This window comes from Mytilus trossulus, chromosome 1 (assembly GCF_036588685.1).
Source record: "Mytilus trossulus isolate FHL-02 chromosome 1, PNRI_Mtr1.1.1.hap1, whole genome shotgun sequence".
Lineage (NCBI taxonomy): Eukaryota > Metazoa > Mollusca > Bivalvia > Mytilida > Mytilidae > Mytilus > Mytilus trossulus.
The window spans coordinates 51,575,447-51,594,385 of record NC_086373.1 but is presented as its reverse complement, the minus strand read 5'-3'; positions in this window follow the sequence as shown (position 1 = coordinate 51,594,385).

Genomic DNA, 18,939 nt, shown 5'->3' with positions numbered 1-18,939 from the left:
TGTTTCCCGTCAGTGTCAACCGGTTTCTATATGTGCTAATAAGTATATAAGTAAATATGATAAAATATTTATCAACAAAAATATTTATATTATTCAAAATTTGTTTATTTGATATCAATGAACATCACGCAATCTTTTATGAATGATATAAGTTACGAGTATGACTATATTGAACGTGATGTGATTGTCTTTATGTCACTTGCAGGAGCACCCAGATTCACATTTGCAGTTTGACGGGCCAGTGCAGTCACATCCACACGCACAGGTACCTAAAACATAATAAAACTCATTTGAAAAGGCATTTCAATATAATGTGTATATTTGTTATTTGATGGAAAAATCATTTTATTAATTGATATTATCAAAAGTGCTTTTCTAGATTCATCTTCATTAGGAATGTAAAGAACAAAATAAATCTTTGCTAGAGATTCATAAATACGTAGAAACGTGATGAATTCTATGACCAATAGTTATCAAAGGTACCAGGATTATAATTTAGTACGCCAGACGCGCGTTTCGTCTATATAAGACTCACCAGTGACGCTCATATCAAAATATTTATCAAGCCAAACAAGTACAAAATTGTAATTCACCAAGAGTGAAACAAATGAAATACTATTAGATTAGCCTGGGATTGACTATATGCCCGAGTGAATTGAACCTATATGTCTTAGAAGTTCCCGGATTTAAATAATGATCGATATTTTATTTGATAAAATACAATTTAAAATCAACTATACACATCAAACATAATCGCACCACCATTGAATCCTGCTATGTGATCCAAAATTGCTATTTTCTAAGACGGGACTTCTATGCTTTAAAACGAATTGCAAAAAGGAGCACTCACATCCTCATTGGATTATCATTCAACTTTCCATATATCAAAACTGTTAGTACATGATAAAAAAAGGTTATACTTTGTCGCTAAATTCTGTCTCTCGGTGTTACCAAGCCATATAAATTTTACTAATTTTTAAATAAAAAATATATATACATGTATAAGAAAACGGTAAACTATTTAATTTTCAACTTTGTATATATAATACCTTCTGAAGTGGTTTTTTCTCAGTAAATTAAAAACCAAACATTTTAATTTTAAATTTACTCCCCCTTCTTTTCTTTTCAAAGAATGGTCGGTGCATTGGAAAATGAAGTAGACATATTTTGTATCCTTATGACTTTGGTAATGAACAAGGAAATATACTGACCAAAAATACAACCTCCTGTAAAATGAGTCATTAAAACATTGTTAAATAAACAAACCTGAACATTTGCACACAACTTTACATCCGGAACATCCACAGCCACTGGCACATTTACAGGCGTCTCCACATCGACAACATTTCCCGCTGCATCCGGTACCACAGATACACACGTTTGCTACAAAGTTAAAGCAGACATATTATAAATAATTTCAACTGACTATGACGTACCCAATCTTATAACTTTCAATTGCATTACATGACAAACATTTTATCATTGTGTTACAATGCGGTTTACTTTAGTTTTTAAGATTATGATTATTGCATGCAAACCATCAACGACATCTAGGTAAGGTGGTGGCCATTTGTTTTTCAGGGGATTGCAAGAGCATTTTGAAAAATGTTCTTCTCTAGTAACTCTGGTATCACCGCGAAAAAAAACCATGCGTATCAACATATAAAAATGGATATTCAATCCGCAAAAGCTCCTTCTGGCCCAAAAATATTTTAAAATGAATAATCGTTCCTTATGCGTACATGTAGCTTATATTGATCGATTTTATTATTTCCTCAATTTATGAAAACAAATATCAATATTTTGCAACGTTTTTTTTTACAACATTATGAATTAAAATATGCCCTTTACCCGGCATCAATTTAACAATAATTTTGAAGAGAATGAGTCTTTAATAATAACCTTAATGCGAGCATCAACATTTGTTAAAAGATATATCCGGCGGTGGCTGATTCAGAACTTTTCATTAGGGGGAGCTCGCTGACTGACCGAAAATGGGGGGGGGGGGGGGGGCTTCAGTCATGCTTCAGTGATTTCCTGAATAAACCCCTCCCCGACTTGGATCCGTCTATGTACAATCACAATATATAAACAGATAGTTCTCAATAATCTATACACATTATTTAATGATATAAATGTAAGCTACTTACTTTCAATGCAATTACAAGGTCCAGGCATTTTGTTCGTTTAAGTTGGTTTGCTTAGTAATATGATTTAAAAAAAAAAGAATGGGTGTTGTCTGGTAGTATGCCGATTTTATATATTCATTTGAGACAATCCCGTGTACAAAAACTATGTTAACTGAGGTCCGACATAGTATACATGCTATGCCATATCATTATCAACGTTTTCAGTCTAGCTTAGATTATAATAGACAAGGTTGAAACTAGTGAAAAATGTTATCGATTTTCATCATTGTAAATTTTCTGAATACTATATTTTTTAAGGCATATTTACATTTATAACCACAATGTATGTCAAACAACATACTGACCCTTCTTCAGAGCCCCATGTCAAAATCAATATTTTCCTGCATAATAACATAGCAATTGAATTTTTGCACACGCTTCATGTCAGGTGATGTTTTGCACACAGAGATATTTTAACACGTTACCAAACACACTAATAAATAAGATATGTTAAATTATGTCGTAATAATATTTAATACTTGGAATGATAAAAATATCCATCCTACAAATGACATAGCAATTACGCTGTAATTTTAACTTCTCTGTTCCTATGCATTTGGTAACGAGAAAAAAGATAATAGTACGGGTCGATTATTTCTTTCGGTATTGATATTGACCTTCCGACTTATACTATATATATATAGTTTACAGCTAACTGAAAAATCAATTATTGTAGGTAATTGTAATATCTAACATGAAACTTTTTATGGAGTATTACTGATTAATGTAATTAGTTCTTAGATATGACAACAGGAGATTTTGGCATGCCCCCTTTTAAGCTCACTTGACCTGAATCGTCAAGTTAACGTTTCTCATCAATTGGGGTCCGTCGTCCGTCCATCGTCGTCATCGTCGTCGTCTGTTAAATTTTACAAAAGTCTTCCCCTCTAAAACTAACGGGGCCAAATTTAACCGAACTTGGCCACATTAATCACTAGGGTAAAATGAATCCGATGACGCCGACTGTCAAACAGCATGCCGACATTGCTAAAAAACGAACATAGTGGTAAAATACAGTGTTTAGTTTATATCTCTGAAACTAAAGCGTTTAGAGAAAATCTAACATGGGGTAAAATATTCATCAGATTAAGATCTAAAATTTGTTATTTTAAGGAAATTTTGCCAATTTTAGTTATTATCTTGAATACTGTTAACAGGAATAATGTTCAGCAGAGTTATATCTACAGATAAGTCAACAGGACCTAAATGCCAGTTGGTCTCGTAAGGAGTTATAACCCTGTTCTAGTAAATATTTCAATAATGTATCGTCATTTTTGTCATCTTGTTCAAAAGTCTTCTTCTCTGAAACCACTGAGACAAATTTAACCAAACTTGGCCATACTCATCATTAGGGTATCTAGGTTAAAATTTGTGTCCAATGATCCTGCCTTCCAATCAACAGCTAAAATAGAACATAGGGATAAAATGCAGTTTTTGGTTTATATATCTGAAACTAAAGCATGTTCATCAGATTTAGATCTGCCATGAAATTTTCAGACGAATCCGACAAGCGTTGTTGGGTTGCTGCCCCTGAGTTATTAATTTTTACGGAACTTTTGCAGTTTTTGGATATCTTAGATATCATTATAGTCAATAATGATATGCAATATCTTATACTATAAATTATGATTTTAACACTTTTTATATGATTTCAAAGCATTAATAAATACAGGTGAGCGACAAAGGCTCTTGAGAAAAACTCATCATAGATACCAGGACTAAATTAAGAATACACGTCAGACGCGCGTTTTGTCTACAAAAGACTCATCAGTGACGCTCGAATCCAAATAAAGTACGAAGTTGAAAAGCATTGAGGACCCAAATTCCTAAAAGATTTGCCAAATACAGCTAAGGTTATCTATGCCTGAGGTAAAAAAAAAAAGCCTTAGTATTTCAAAATTTTCAAAAATTGTAAACAGTAAATTTATAAATATATCCATATCAATGACAGTTCATGTCAGCACAAAAGTGCTGACTACTGGGCTTGTGATACCCTCGGGGAAATAAATTTCCACCAGCAGTGGCATCTACCCAGTGGTTGTAAATAAACTCATCATACATACCAAGTCAAATTAAGTATATTCGCCGCCTCTAGCTCTATTTTGTTTGAGTTTTAATTTTAATTTTATTTATGTGTTTAGAACGTTTCGTCCTATAAAAAAAAAGATACCAAGACCTGTTGATATATATTCCGTATCAAGATCACAAATTATAAATTTTTGTCTTGAAATATAGATTCTGTTTGCGCCTGTCCTAAGTCAGGAATCTGATGTACAGATGTTGTCTGTGTATGAAGTTCATACAAGTTTCTCGTTTCTCGTTTTTAAAATGATTAGATAAGAGTGTTGGTTTGCCGCCCGATTGAATGGTTTTCCACTAGTTATTTTCTGGGCTCTTTATAGCATGTTGTTCGATGTAAACCAAGGCTCCGTCTTGAAGGTCATACCTTGACCTATAATGGTTTACTTTTATAAATTGTTACATGGATAGAGAGTTGTCTCATTTGCACTCATACCACATATTCCTATATCTATATATGCACTCAGTTTGAAGGTTTTTTTTATCATCTTTATTACTTGCTTTAGTGTTTCTTTAAATCTATTTGTCTTTGTAGATTATTAACCGTTACTTACTAATCCAGTTTAGGTATTTCCATTTGGCCTGTCTCGGTACTTATGCATCCCATTAATATGTTGTTGTCTGTGTGTCATTGTTTGTATTCTTGACTTTCATATTTCCTGATGAGAAGTGTCTATATGCCATTCTTGTTTTCGTTGTATTATGTATACACATTTGTTTTGTTTTTAATAGAAATAACAAATTTTACACTATGTTAACTGTTATACCTCTATTTTTGACTTTTTTACCTTCTAGTTTTATGTCTGATTATTTTATTCACACATTATTGTCAATATAATTTTATGTGTATGCGACTCGCATACATGTATAAGTTAGACTGAGTTTTAACTAGCTGTAAAACCAGGTTAAATCGTCTATATTTCTACAGAGGGACATTCCTGTATGCATGCCAGTGGCTTTTCATTCGTTTGATGTTTTGATTTTACCATTTGTTAAGAATCTTTCCAATTTGAATTTTCATTAAAAGTTCGGTGTTTTTGAGATATTTTTTTTAGTAAATATGTTTTATTATTTTACTCAAGTTCACTCATCTAATGTGTTCGTACTCTTGATAATATGATGTTGCTAAAATAGGAGTCATAGATCCTGTTGGCAACAATTATCTGCCCAATTTTATCGATTTTGTAACATTTATTTCAAATATGACCAACTTCTTATCCAAAATCACCAGCACCGTACCAGGACCCACCAGCACAATGAAAGGACCCATAAACAATTTACACCACTGTCCCAGGTTAGGGGAGGGATGTAATCCTGCTAGCATGTAAAACCTGCCACATTAAGTATGTGCCTGTCCCAAGCTTGTCAATGGTTGTCGATTGTAGATGTGTTATATATTTTTTTTTTGTTCACTTTTGTACACGAATAAGGTCGTTAGTTTTCTCGTTTGAATTGTTTCACATTTGCCATTTTTGGGATCTTTTAAAGCTGACTATGCGGTATGTGCTTTGCTCATTGTTGAAGGCTGTGTGGTGATCTATAGTTTTTAATTTCTGTTTCTTTTTGGGTTCCTGTGGAGAGATGTCTCATTGGCAATTTTATCACATCTTCTTTATTATTTTTGTATTATTTTTGAAATGTTAGAAGAATTCAGACACACGATGAACGCTGAGTAACAACATAACCTAGCATGAGACATTGAGCAAATTTAGCTTAACAGCTTGTTGCCACTTAAATACTGACGACTGATTCAAAGTGACAAAGTCTTTAAAGCAAAAATAAAATAAAACCCTTCTACAACCTATTTGCAATGTCATACATTTTAACTAAAGGTTAAACATAATAGATTAAAGGAGAAGCAAATAAAACTCAAGTATATTGTGTTGTACGAGTTATTTTCTTTTTCTCAACAAAAATTGTACAAGTAATTACTGGTACAATTACATTTGTACAGGTATTTACTTGTATGATGGCATCATACAAGTAATTACTCATACAAAGTTTTTGTACAAGTAATAACCTGTACAAAATAATAAAATGTACACGACATATACATTGGAAACAAGAACAGGTTGAATAGGTCGCATGAATAATTAATTACATTTTCGGCAATTTCTATTTAAATATTCATGAGGAAAAGTGATATCAGGTCAGTGACTGTATATGATATAGAAATATACAGTCAACGCATTTTGACTGCTCAAATAGAACGAGTGGAGTACAATTTCTAATATAATAATTCTATGAATTCACAATATAATGAAATGCAGAAAAAAAAAATGAAGTGAAATATCTTAGTAAGGAGTCATTACTACAGAGATGGTGTGTTTGACACACAAAACTTAAAAGCTTAGTGATATTTCCAATATTTGAATAAAAGTGTATTTTAGTTGGGTATTTTTTCCATTTACTCATTTTCTATTATAATCAAGGCACATTTGATTTTTATTCATGAAAAATATTTAAATATAGAAAAGTAGGACACATTGTTCACTTCCTCCCCCGTAATTCTTTATCAAAAATATTTATTTTGAAATGAAAAAGCTTAGAAATCTTAGTTTTGTTAGTGTTCTCTATGTTATCTCGTCTTCATTCTCTGACATATTCTAGCCTGCCCATTCATAAAATAGTGATTTTGTGTAGTGTTTTATCGAACTTTCGAAAAAAATAACCGTTTAGTTTTCACTGAAACCTCGCTCTAACTTATCCCCATCCCTCCCCCCCCCCCAAAAAAAAATAAATAAAATAAAACACCAAACAAACAAACCCGCAATACTGTAGTCAGTCTTATAGTCAGCACTCAATTGTTCACAAACAAATGTGTTTTAAGCTGCTAAAGACATGATTCAAACGCCCAGAAAGTCCTTTGTTCTATAGTTTTGCTCTCCATTTTTATTATGCAACACCTTTTACATTTTTATTTTATGGGTTATTGTTGAAGGTCGTACGATGACGTATGGTTGTTAACACATACTTCCTTCGGTTTCTTATGGAAATTTGTCTATTGACAACAAACATACCACATCATCTACTTTATATAAGTATTGTATAAATTACAACGTATTTTGGTGATCTTGCAAAATGATCGTAATCCCGAAAATCGTAAGCATTTTTCTTATCTTAAAAGGGGGCAAGAAGGGTTCCATTAACAGGCCAATTTTTTAAGATCACAGTTAATTTAAAAAAAAATAAAACAAATAGGGGTATTTTTTCTCTCATATAAACAGTAAACAGATTCACAACAATGTCAATTTCAAGAAAGCAGACAACAGCTTATAAGTCAATAACAGTACAGCATCGATGATCTCGAATATATGCCACTTTTAACTAAAATATAAAAGTACAGAACTAGAACCTTTTTTCTTATCACCAGCACAGCGTCAGGGCAATTCCGTTTAACGAACTTGCAAGGACCCACCAGCACCCGTCAGGACCAAATCACCAGCACAGAACGTTCTCTCGCAGGACAACCATACCCACCGTGAGTATATACCAAATGTATCAAACTCCGAAGATGATTTTGAGAACGAGTATTTATTACTTAATGATTTATTTTCGAATTGTGAGTTTAAATAAGGCGTAATAAGTTGGTAAATAGAGACTCAATGCTTAGAGCATAGCAATTTTCCTGTATTCAACGATACTTTTTCGATTGCACATGACTGTGTATTTATACAACCCAAATAATCTAACTTACAACTCATTTTACCAAAAGTTTTACTGCCGATCGAAAGAAGTCAAACGAAGACAATATATCCAGTTAACCTTTTTGGTATAAGAAATTCAGGAGAACATACAAATTGATTATGTTAATGAAGTTGAATAAGATTGATTGATTGATTGTTGGTTGCTTAACGTCCAGTGGCAAATGAAGTTGAATAAGAAATGTAAGACATAATACCGTTGCATATAGGAAACAAATTTCGGACATGCAAATGTCTACCGCCGGTGTCAATTAGTTTTCAACTGTGCTAATTCTTAATTTATATGTATATGCTGTGTGTTTGTTTTTTCTACTCTTGCTACTAGTTGGGACGGTTGAGATCTTAACAAATCCTGTTAAACTATACGCCACATGTTTACGCCTCTCCCAAGTCAGGAGCCTCTGGCCTTTGTTAGTCTTGCATGATTTTTAATTTTAGTTCATTTATATATTTGGATCTAGAATGACGTCCATTATCACTAAACTAGTACACATTTTTGTTAAAGGCCAGCTGAAAGAGTCCCTCGGGTGCAGGATTTTATAGCTGTATTGAAGACCCATTTGTGGTCTTAAGTTGTTTTCTGCACTTTAGTTGGTTTTTTGTCTCAGTTATCACATTCCCCATTTTCATTCTTAATTTTATGTTAATATGAATATATAGAATCATATTCAAAACAGTGTGGTCCTGGCCTTTGATTGACGACCTAAATTATCCCTTTGACTGGAACAGATTAGGTGAACGTTTGTCGGTAACAATCACTGCTCACTATGTACTTGTTAAAGACACTGAATCTGTGGGGTCACCAAAGGTTCTCAACACCTAAATAAAGCAATTCGAAAAACGAATCCGGAATAATACGATGTGTTGATTTATATCAATAATATTAATCAAAACATAAAGGCTATTCCTGAATAATTTTTCGAATAATTTTATTATTAAAGGCGTTAAGAACCTTTGGTGACCCCACAGTTTAAATTCTATAATTAGTAAGAAGTGAGCAATGGTCGTTACAGAAAAACGTTCACCTAATCTGTCCCAGTCAATGGGATAATTTAGGTCGTCAATCGATGGCCAGGACCACACTGTTTTGAATATGATTCTATTTATTAACCAAAAGGATTATTAAAAATTTGTTTATTTGATATCAATGAACATCACGCAATCTTTTATGAATGATATGAGTTACAAGTATGTCTATATTGATCGTGATGTAATTGGTTTTATGTCACTTGCAGGAGCACCCAGATTCACATTTGCAGTTTGTCGGACCAGTACAGTCACATCCACACGCACAGGTTCCTAAAATATAATTTAAAAAAATCATTTGAAAAGGCATTTCAATATAATGTGTATATGTTTTATTGAAGAAATCAATGATTGATGTTATCAAGAGCGATGGATCGATGTATTTTTATAATTATAAAAGATTCATATATAAACAGAAGCATGTACAAAAAAAACATTTTCAACTTCCTTTCTGAAAATTGTTTTTTGATATTAGTAAAATTGTAATTTTTTCCTTTACAGGTTCGTTAGTTAATAGAGTAGGATTTTGTAATATGACGATTTCCAAACTGAAATAAAGGTCCAGACACAAGCAAACATGCACTAAATAAAACGATAACACGGGAAATGTTTCAGTTTATCATCATTTTTTTTACTTTCTACACATATCCAATTTAAAGCAGTTACTGAGAATGAAAAAAAAAACGTTGGTTAAAATTAAAATTATCTAAATAAAATGAATATTTAAAAATGTGGACTGTAAAAATGAACAAACCAGGACATCTGCAAACAACTTTACATCCGGAACATCCACAGCCACTGGCACATTTACAGGCGTCTCCACATTGACAACATTTCCCGCTGCATCCAGTACCACAGATACACACGTTTGCTACACATAAAGTAAAAAAACTCTATTAGTGATTTCAATTGACTCACACTCAATCTTTTAACTTTCACCTGTATTATATATTGTACTTTTTTTGTGGAAACCAATTTTCATGGTTAAAGGAAAACTAGCATGTTCGTGAACACTTAATTTCGTAGTACTGCCGATGTATGCAAACAAGCCTGTACAAAGTTTGTCATTTGTTGAACATTTAATTTCGTAATTTACCTGTACCCACCAAATCCATTTAAATTGGTATCCAACGAATAATAATGAATACACCATAAATGGAAAACATTTGAAAATTTTTACCAGTCAGTTTACCTTACTATTCAAGGGTATAATTACATGTTCTGCACGCCTACCATCAACGACATCAAGGTAGGACAGCGATCATTTGATCAACGGAAGGGGACAAAAGATTTTTAAAAATGAATAATTTGCCTCGGTAAGGCTGCAAGAAAAATTGCGTGCGAAGCAACACATGAAAATGAATATTTAATCCGCAAAAGCTACTAATATTTCTGGTCACCCCCAAAAAAATTAAAAGTTGCATAGCAGTAATTAGTAGATGAAGCGGGAGGTTCTCAAAGTAAGAAGTCGAATGTACATTTATATTATGACCTCTGTTTTTCATTTTTGTTTTTCAAATGCACTTATCAAATTTTTTTAATATACATAACATTTATGTTCAATAATCAATCACATTATATTTCAAGTTAGATTTCCAATTAAAAGTTAAGATATATGTTAGCTACTTACTTTCAATGCAATTACAAGGTCCAGGCATTTTGTTCGTTTAAATTGGTCTGCTTAATGTGCTATAAAATAGAAAAGTTGTTGTTTAGTAATATGCCGATTTTTATATAACCATTTGCGAAAGTTTCGTGTGCAAAATCTATGTTATCTGAGGTCCGACATAGTGAATAGTATGCCATATGTCATTATTTAAATATTCAGTTTCGCTTAACTTAATGAAGACATGGTTAAAATCAGAAAATAATGTATAATTAATTTTCATCATTCTAAATTTTATTTGTACTTATTTCTGTGGTATCACTACATAATTTGTATAACCAGAGTGTACGTATGTCGAACAATATACTGACCCTTCTCGATGGCCTCATGATAAAATCAATACGTTACTGCGTAATAACATAGTAATTAGATTGATATGGATTTTTGCACACGCTTTATGTCAGATGATGTTTTGCACACAGTTGTTTTGCACACAGATAGATATTATGTCACGTTCCAAAACATGTTTAATAATTAGATATGTAAACCTATGTCACAATTACATTTAATACGTGTAAAGATAAAAATAACCATCCTACACTGACATAGCAAACGTTGTAATTTTAAATTCGGGTCAACATATCTTTTTTTGGAATTGATATTGACCCTATGCATGACTAAACCTATAGTTAAAAGTTTAATGTTTAAATCATTAGATAAGTTTAATATCTCAAACAAAAAAAAATATTACGGAAAATTACTGATTAAATTAAAAAAAAAAAGTCAAAATGACTATACAAGCGATATGGACATGCCACCTTTTTTCTGTATATTAGAGTTCTAATATTTTGATTCTTAAGAACATTTCATACTTTTTCGAGAAAAAAAACGTTAACGGGAAGATATGATATTGACTTTCCGACTTATACTATATTTTAAGGTAAAATGTTATAATACGAAGTTGGTTCTAATATATAACATGAACAATTCGAAAATATTACTGATTAAAGTAATTAATTCTTATATATGACTTTTCTGGCGAAATGAACATTTTTTTATATTTAGAAGTTGTTATATTTTAATTTGATCATAGCGTCTCGTCCATTTTTAAAGTTCATCAGAAGTCACCCATACCTTGATGATAATTATTACGGATCAATTTTACAAAGAATACGTGGTGGCCTTGAAATATAGATTATAGGTACTGCAATTGTCTATCATCATAATTATGTGTTATAGTGTTCTTTTATTTATCTTTTTTATCCTTTACTGTTTTATATTTTTTTGTTAATTTCCTTTTGTCGTGCCTGGGTACTAATGCATCCCGCTAACATATTGTTTTCAGTATTTCTTTTTTAGCTAACCTGGCCCGAAGGGCCAAGTGAGCTTTTCTCATCACTTGGCGTCCGTCGTCCGTCGTCGTCCGTCGTCTGTCGTCTGTCGTCGTGAACTTTTACAAAAATCTTCTCCCCTGAAACTACTGGGACAAATAAAATCAAACTTGGCCACAATCATCATTGGGGTATCTAGTTTAAAAATTGTGTCCGGTGACCCGGCCAACCAACCAAGATGGCCACCATGGCTAAAAATAGAACATAGAGGTAAAATGCAGTTTTTGGCTTATAACTCAAAAACCAAAGCATTTAGAGCAAATCTGACATGGGGTAAAATTGTTAACAAGGTCAAAATCTATCTGAATTTTCAGAGGAATTCGACAACTGGTTGCTAGGTTGCTGCCCCTGAATTGGTAATTTTAAGGAAATTTTGCTGTTTTTGGTTATCATCTTGAATATTATAATAGATAGAGATCAACTGTAAACTGCCAGAATGTTCAGCAAAGTAAGATTTACAAATAGGTCAACAGGACCAAAATGGTCAGTTGACCCCTATAGGAGTTATTGCCCTTTATAGTCAATTTTTAACTATTTTTCGTAAATCTTAGTTATCTTTTACAAAAATCTTCTCTGAAACTACAGAGCCAGATAAAGTCAAACTTGGCCACAATCATTATTGGGATATCTAGTTTTACAATTTTGTCCGGTGACCCGGCTAACCAACCAAGATGGCCGCCATGGCTAAAAATAGAAAATAGGGTGAAATGCAGTTTTTGGCTTATAACTCAAAAACCAAAACATTTGGAGCAAATCTGATTGACGTTGATATTGTTCATCAGGTCAAGATCTATCTGCCCTGAATTTTTCAGATGAATCCGACTACCCTTTGTTGGGTTGCTGCCCCTTAATTGGTAATTTTAATGAAATTTTGCTGTTTTTTGTTTTTATCTTGAATATTATTATAGATAGAGATAAACTGTAAAACGCAAAAATGTTCAGCTCAGTAAGATTTACAAATAATTCAACAGGATCAAAATGGTCAGTTCATCTCTTTAGGAGTTATTGTCCTTCATAGTCAATTTTTAACCATTTTTTGTAAATCTTCGTTATCTTTTACAAAAATCTTACTCTCTGAAACTACTAGGCCAAATCAAATCAAACTTGGCCATAATCATCATTTGGGTATCTAGTTTGAAAATTGTGTCTGGTGACCCGGCCAACTAACCAAGATGGCCGCCATGGCTAAAAGTAGAACATAGGGGTGAAATGCAGTTTAGGCTTATAACTTAAAAACCAAAGCATTAAGAGCAAATCTGATGGGTGTTGATATTGTTTATCAGGTCAAGATCTATCTGCCCTGCACTTTTCAGATGAATCGAACAACCCTTTGTTTGGTTGCTGCCCCTGAATTGGTAATTTTAAGGAAATTTTACTGTTTTTGGTTATTATCTTGAATAATATTATAGATAGAGATAAACTGAAAACAGCGATAATTTACAGCAAAGTAAGACCTTAAAATAAGTCAACATAACCAAAATGGTCAGTTGACCCCATAAGGAGTTATTGCCCTTTATAGTAAATTTTTAACAATTTTCATAAAATTTTTACTAACATTTTCCACTGAAACTACTGGGCCAATTATTATAGAAAGGGATAGTTGTACACAGCAAAAATGTTTAGTAAAGTAAGATCTACAAACACATCACCATCACCAAAACACAATTTTGTCATGAATCCATCTGTGTCCTTTGTTGAATATTCACATAGACCAAGGTGAGCGACACAGGCTCTTTAGAGCCTCTAGTTTTTATTCTTGTCTTTCAATTATGCTAATTTACCTTGTCTATATGCCATTTTGTTTTTAAACTGTTGGCATAGTTTTTTGTTTTATAGTAATATAGATTAAAACACAATAATGACTACAATACCTCTTTTTGACAAAAAAATCAGTGTAATGATCCACATTGTTTTGTAGTGTAGGGAAAAACTATTAATTTATTCATTAGAGTTTAAAATGTGATTTTTGCAAGACCCTGGTTATCTATAATGTTAAATTGGTTTTCGAAAACTACAGGTCAATCTCATTATTATATTTTGAAAAGAACAAATTAAACCATTTTCCAAAAAACTCTGCCCACATCTTCTAGACAATCCGAAACATAATTTACGGATTATATACAACATGTATTCCACAATTAATACGATAGTCCCCGGGCTTTTATTTTCAATTATTATTTCTTTGATAGAGGTTGCTACTCACAAGGAAGCTATTAAACAAGAGTTTCAATGGTGAAGTTGAAATCATACTTTCGTTAATTCTATGGACGACATCACGAGTTGGATGACCGTTATTGAATAACCGTTTCAAGGATGAAATCGGATATGTTCCTTATGTAACTACAAACAACTTCTCTTTTCACCACGAATGTGACCTCCCGAATTAGACAATTTTACCAGGTTTGTAATAACATCAGCAACCAGAGGCCGGGCTGCCACATGTGAAGTAGGTTACTCTTTCGGAGCACCTGAGCTCACACCCAGTTTTTGGTGACGTTCGTGTCTCTTAGTCTTTAGTTTTCTATGTTTTGTCTTGTTTACTATTATTTATCTGTTTGTCTTTTTATTTTTTAGCCATGGCGTTGTCAATTTATTTTGATTAATGAGTTTAACTGTCCCTCTGGTATCGTAAGCCCCTCTCATACAGTGCTGGTATTTTTTATTCGAAATTTAACGTTTGAATGATTAACTGTCTTTTGAAACTACACCAATATAAATTCATAGTTTCCGGTAAGTTTCCATACATATTTAGGAATAAGTCAGCAATGTTAAACTTTGTCACGATGACATTTAAAAAAGGACAACAAATACCTAACACGCTGACAACACACAGTCGTTATCTCTCTATTGGTACTGATATTGTTCAACTATTTACCATTTGTAAAAAAGCATAATTCTGAAGAGTTAAAAGTGACGCTAGATCACATTCAAAGTTGTTCTGTGGTTATAAATATAGAAGCATTATGTAAATGATTTTTAAACTAAAGTTAGTATGTGGAAACCAATGTTGGGACGTCCGTACGTACATACTGTTAATGGTGACACTTGGTTGGGGCGTAAACAGAACAATTTCATCCCTCCCTTTAAACACTCGCCCATTTATACCAAAAGTTCTAACCTCCAAAGATGATTTAGAAAACAGGTATTTTTTGTTCTTGATTTTTTGTTGAATGATGAGTTTGAATAAGGCGTAATAAGTTGGAAAATAGAGGCTCTTTTCTCTTATTTATGAGGTAATTACGATAGTGTCCAGTTTTTCAATTAAGTACTATTATGTAGTTACAGTGCATGTCCATTATTTCATATCGGTTAAGAATAAGCTTCTCTTCTTGGATAACAATGATATTCTGTATTCTCTAAAATAAAATGTCCATCGGTATTGCCTGTGACAGCAAAAGTGACCTTGGCTACGGCTCAGTCATTATAAATGTCCTAGTCAATTCCATCAATAGTACATTATGAAAATAAATACTTTATTCAGTGACGTCTTAAAGGGTGCTAGAGGGGGTACCACTCTTATTCCCTTCCATCGTTTGATAAACACATTTTATCAAATCGTCAAAATGTAAACAAAGTATGAAGGTGAAGGCAAACTTACATTATTTTCCAACGCAGATAAATAGGAATATACATGAAACTAACTTTGAGAAGATGTTCTGGTGAAAAATATATGACCAAAAGGCCGCAGTCTATTGTTAAACTAGAGATATCTTCAAAGGCTCATGGTATAATTAAGAAATAATTCATGGGGGCTTGAATATATCGTGATTTTACCACGGGTTTGCCCTTTATGACAAATATTTTACCCTGAGCGATAGCGACGGGTAAAATATCGGCATAAAGTGACAACCCGTGGTAAAATCTAGATATATTCAAGCTCCCATGAGTTATATCGATTCTAATAGGACAAATACGGCAATTCTTTTGGATCAAAGCGCTCTAGGTGATGGCATTTTTTGTCGTTCCAATAAATAAACGCACTACTAAATTGACGTAAAATAACGGAGCAAACTGGATAAATAATGATGCTTAAACTATTTATAATAACATGTTTAGATAATTTTAGATGAATCTAATCATAATTGTACTTATATGTCTCATATGTATACAAAAATGGCTAATATAACTCATTTTAGCATCATTTGTTTACGTTTCCTTGTTGTGATGATTTTCCGTTTCACAAGCGTGTATTTTCCCGTAAGTTGCTTATATTCTGACGTCATTGTTCTATGACGTCGAGTAGCTTATTCATAAAAAAAACATATGACGTGGGAAAACAATCGGAACAGCGCTTACAATATATTCATATTTTACCACGGGTGTGTACTCAAAGCGTTAGAAGGACGTCATGTTAGAATGTCGCATACTTTCGTATCTTACCAAATTAACATTATATTTTAGTCTATGTCGGGTAGATCTAGATCTGATTACAGAAGTAGTCTGCTTTACTTACAACAGCAACTATTTCATCCTGACGAGAACAAATACTCAAGTGCAATTATGAATTCCGTAATGCAGGTCGGCCAGATAATGATTGACACTAGAAATGTACTCCTTAAAGATTTGATGCATGGTTTCCTCAATGTTCAGTTCATGACATTCTTCCAGCATGCAACCCGAACAACCTAACTTACAAATAATTTTACCAAGTGTTTTACCTCCGACTCAAAGAAATCAAACGATGACAATATCTCCAGCAAACCTTTTTGGTATAAGAAATTCAGCGGATCAAGCACAATGATTATGTTGATAAGTTAAATAAGAAATGTAAGACCTAATACTGTAGCATTTAGGAAACATATTTCGACAATATGCAAATGTCTACCGTTAGTGTCAATTAGTTCCTAAATGTGCTAATGATTAAGTATATATGTAAATTGGAATAAATATTTATCAACAAAAAGATAATTAAAAGTTATTTTATTTGATATCAGTGAACATCACGAATTCTTTTATGAATGATATGAGTTACAAGTATGACTATATTGATCGTGATGTGATTGTCTTTATGTCACTTGCAGGAGCACCCAGATTCACATTTGCAGTTGGTCGGACCAGTGCAGTCACATCCACATGCACATGTACCTGAAATATAATAAACACTAATTAAATAGACGTTTCAATATAATGTGCAAATGTTTTATAAGATGAAAAAAAACTATTTATGAATTGAAATTATCAAAATCGCTTTTCTTTATTTATATTCATTATAAATGCTAAAAGCTAAAATATTTCGTACTAAGAATACATGAAAAATTACGAACGTAATAGACTATCGGGAAAACGGTAGTATTACATTTTCCAAGCATTAGGTTGGCCTTTTGTGTACCCAAGGCAGGTGAAGGAAGTCAACTTAGGAGCGCTGTGATCGGATGTAAGGGTACAATACATTTTTTTTAATTTATTTATGAATACCTGCAGTTTGTAAATTTACAATATAAATGTTATAACCTATAGAAATATTTTCTAAAGAATTATTCGAAAAGGCTTCCAAAATAACGGTGGGCATGGATAACATAAACAAGCTCCGTTGAAAATTGGTCATGATACTATTTGGCTTCGATTTTTAGAATACAGTAATAAAGTACTAACACCATACATAACTGTTGTATCCAGGTTTTTATTATAAAAACTGTAAACTTAGAAAATGTTAGTATTGTCGCCTATGGCAGAATAAATAGTACCGTTTTCCCTATATGACAAAGAGCAAAATAAATAGTATACTAGTAACAAAATTCAGCTGGTATCGACTATGCCTCAGTCAATTGAATCTATGTTTCTAAGAAGCTCCATATTGCCAATATTCCCTGTACATCAAAAAGGTTTATATTACATGAAAAATAAAACAGGTAAATACTTTGTCGGGAGATGGTTTTATCTTCATTCTTTTGTCACACGAAACTAAATATATTTTTTTTTATTATTCATTTCCAATTATGTAAACAGGAACACGAAAAACTTTTTTTTCATATTCATATAACAAAAAAATATAATCTCCTGCAAAATGAGTCATCCAATCTTTCATTGTTTTTATAATTGTTTTATACATGTGCAATCTTAACCAGTAACATGTACTTAGCTTGGGATCCAGGTTCAATGCGCAAACTATAGAAAAGTATAAGGGCAGGTTAGGATGCATGGCTTTAGAAGTTCTTACACAGAGAAAGAAATCATGAGTTTGTTAAAACTGAAATGATCTTTCAAGTTCTTTTCTAAATTCTATAAATATGAACAAACCTGGACATCTGCAAACAACTTGACATTCGGAACATCCGCATCCACTTGCACATTTACATGCGTCTCCACATTGACAACATTTCCCGCTGCATCCTGTGCCACAGATACACACGTTTGCTACACATAAAGTAAAAGAAGACATGTTAGTGATTACTCTTTTAACGTTTAACTTATACATCAATTTGAGGAGAATGTTTGATATATTTATAATAACCTTAATGCACACTTAAACAATTTTTTAGACATGTGCAGTCACAATGTACATCAAATTTGTTTAAAATTATCATCACACATTATAGTTCAGATTAGAGTTTCTATTTTATACATGTAAGTTACTAACTTTCAATGCAGTTACAAGGTCCAGGCATTCTTTTTTCGTTTTAAGTGGTTTGCTCAATATGCTATAAAATAGAATTGTTGTTGTCTGGTAGTATGCTGATTTTTATATAATCATTTGCGAAAGTTTCGTGTGCAAAAACTATGTTATCTGAGGTCCGACATAGTGTATATAGTATGTCATATGTCATTTTATACATATATAGTTTTCATAAAGACATGGCTGAAAATTGCGAGAAAAAACATATATTTGACTTCCATCATTTTAAATTTTATTTATATTTTATTTCCTAAGATATATTTAGATTTTATAACAACATTGTATGTCGAACAACATACTGACCCTTCTTGAGAGCCTCATGTCAAAATCC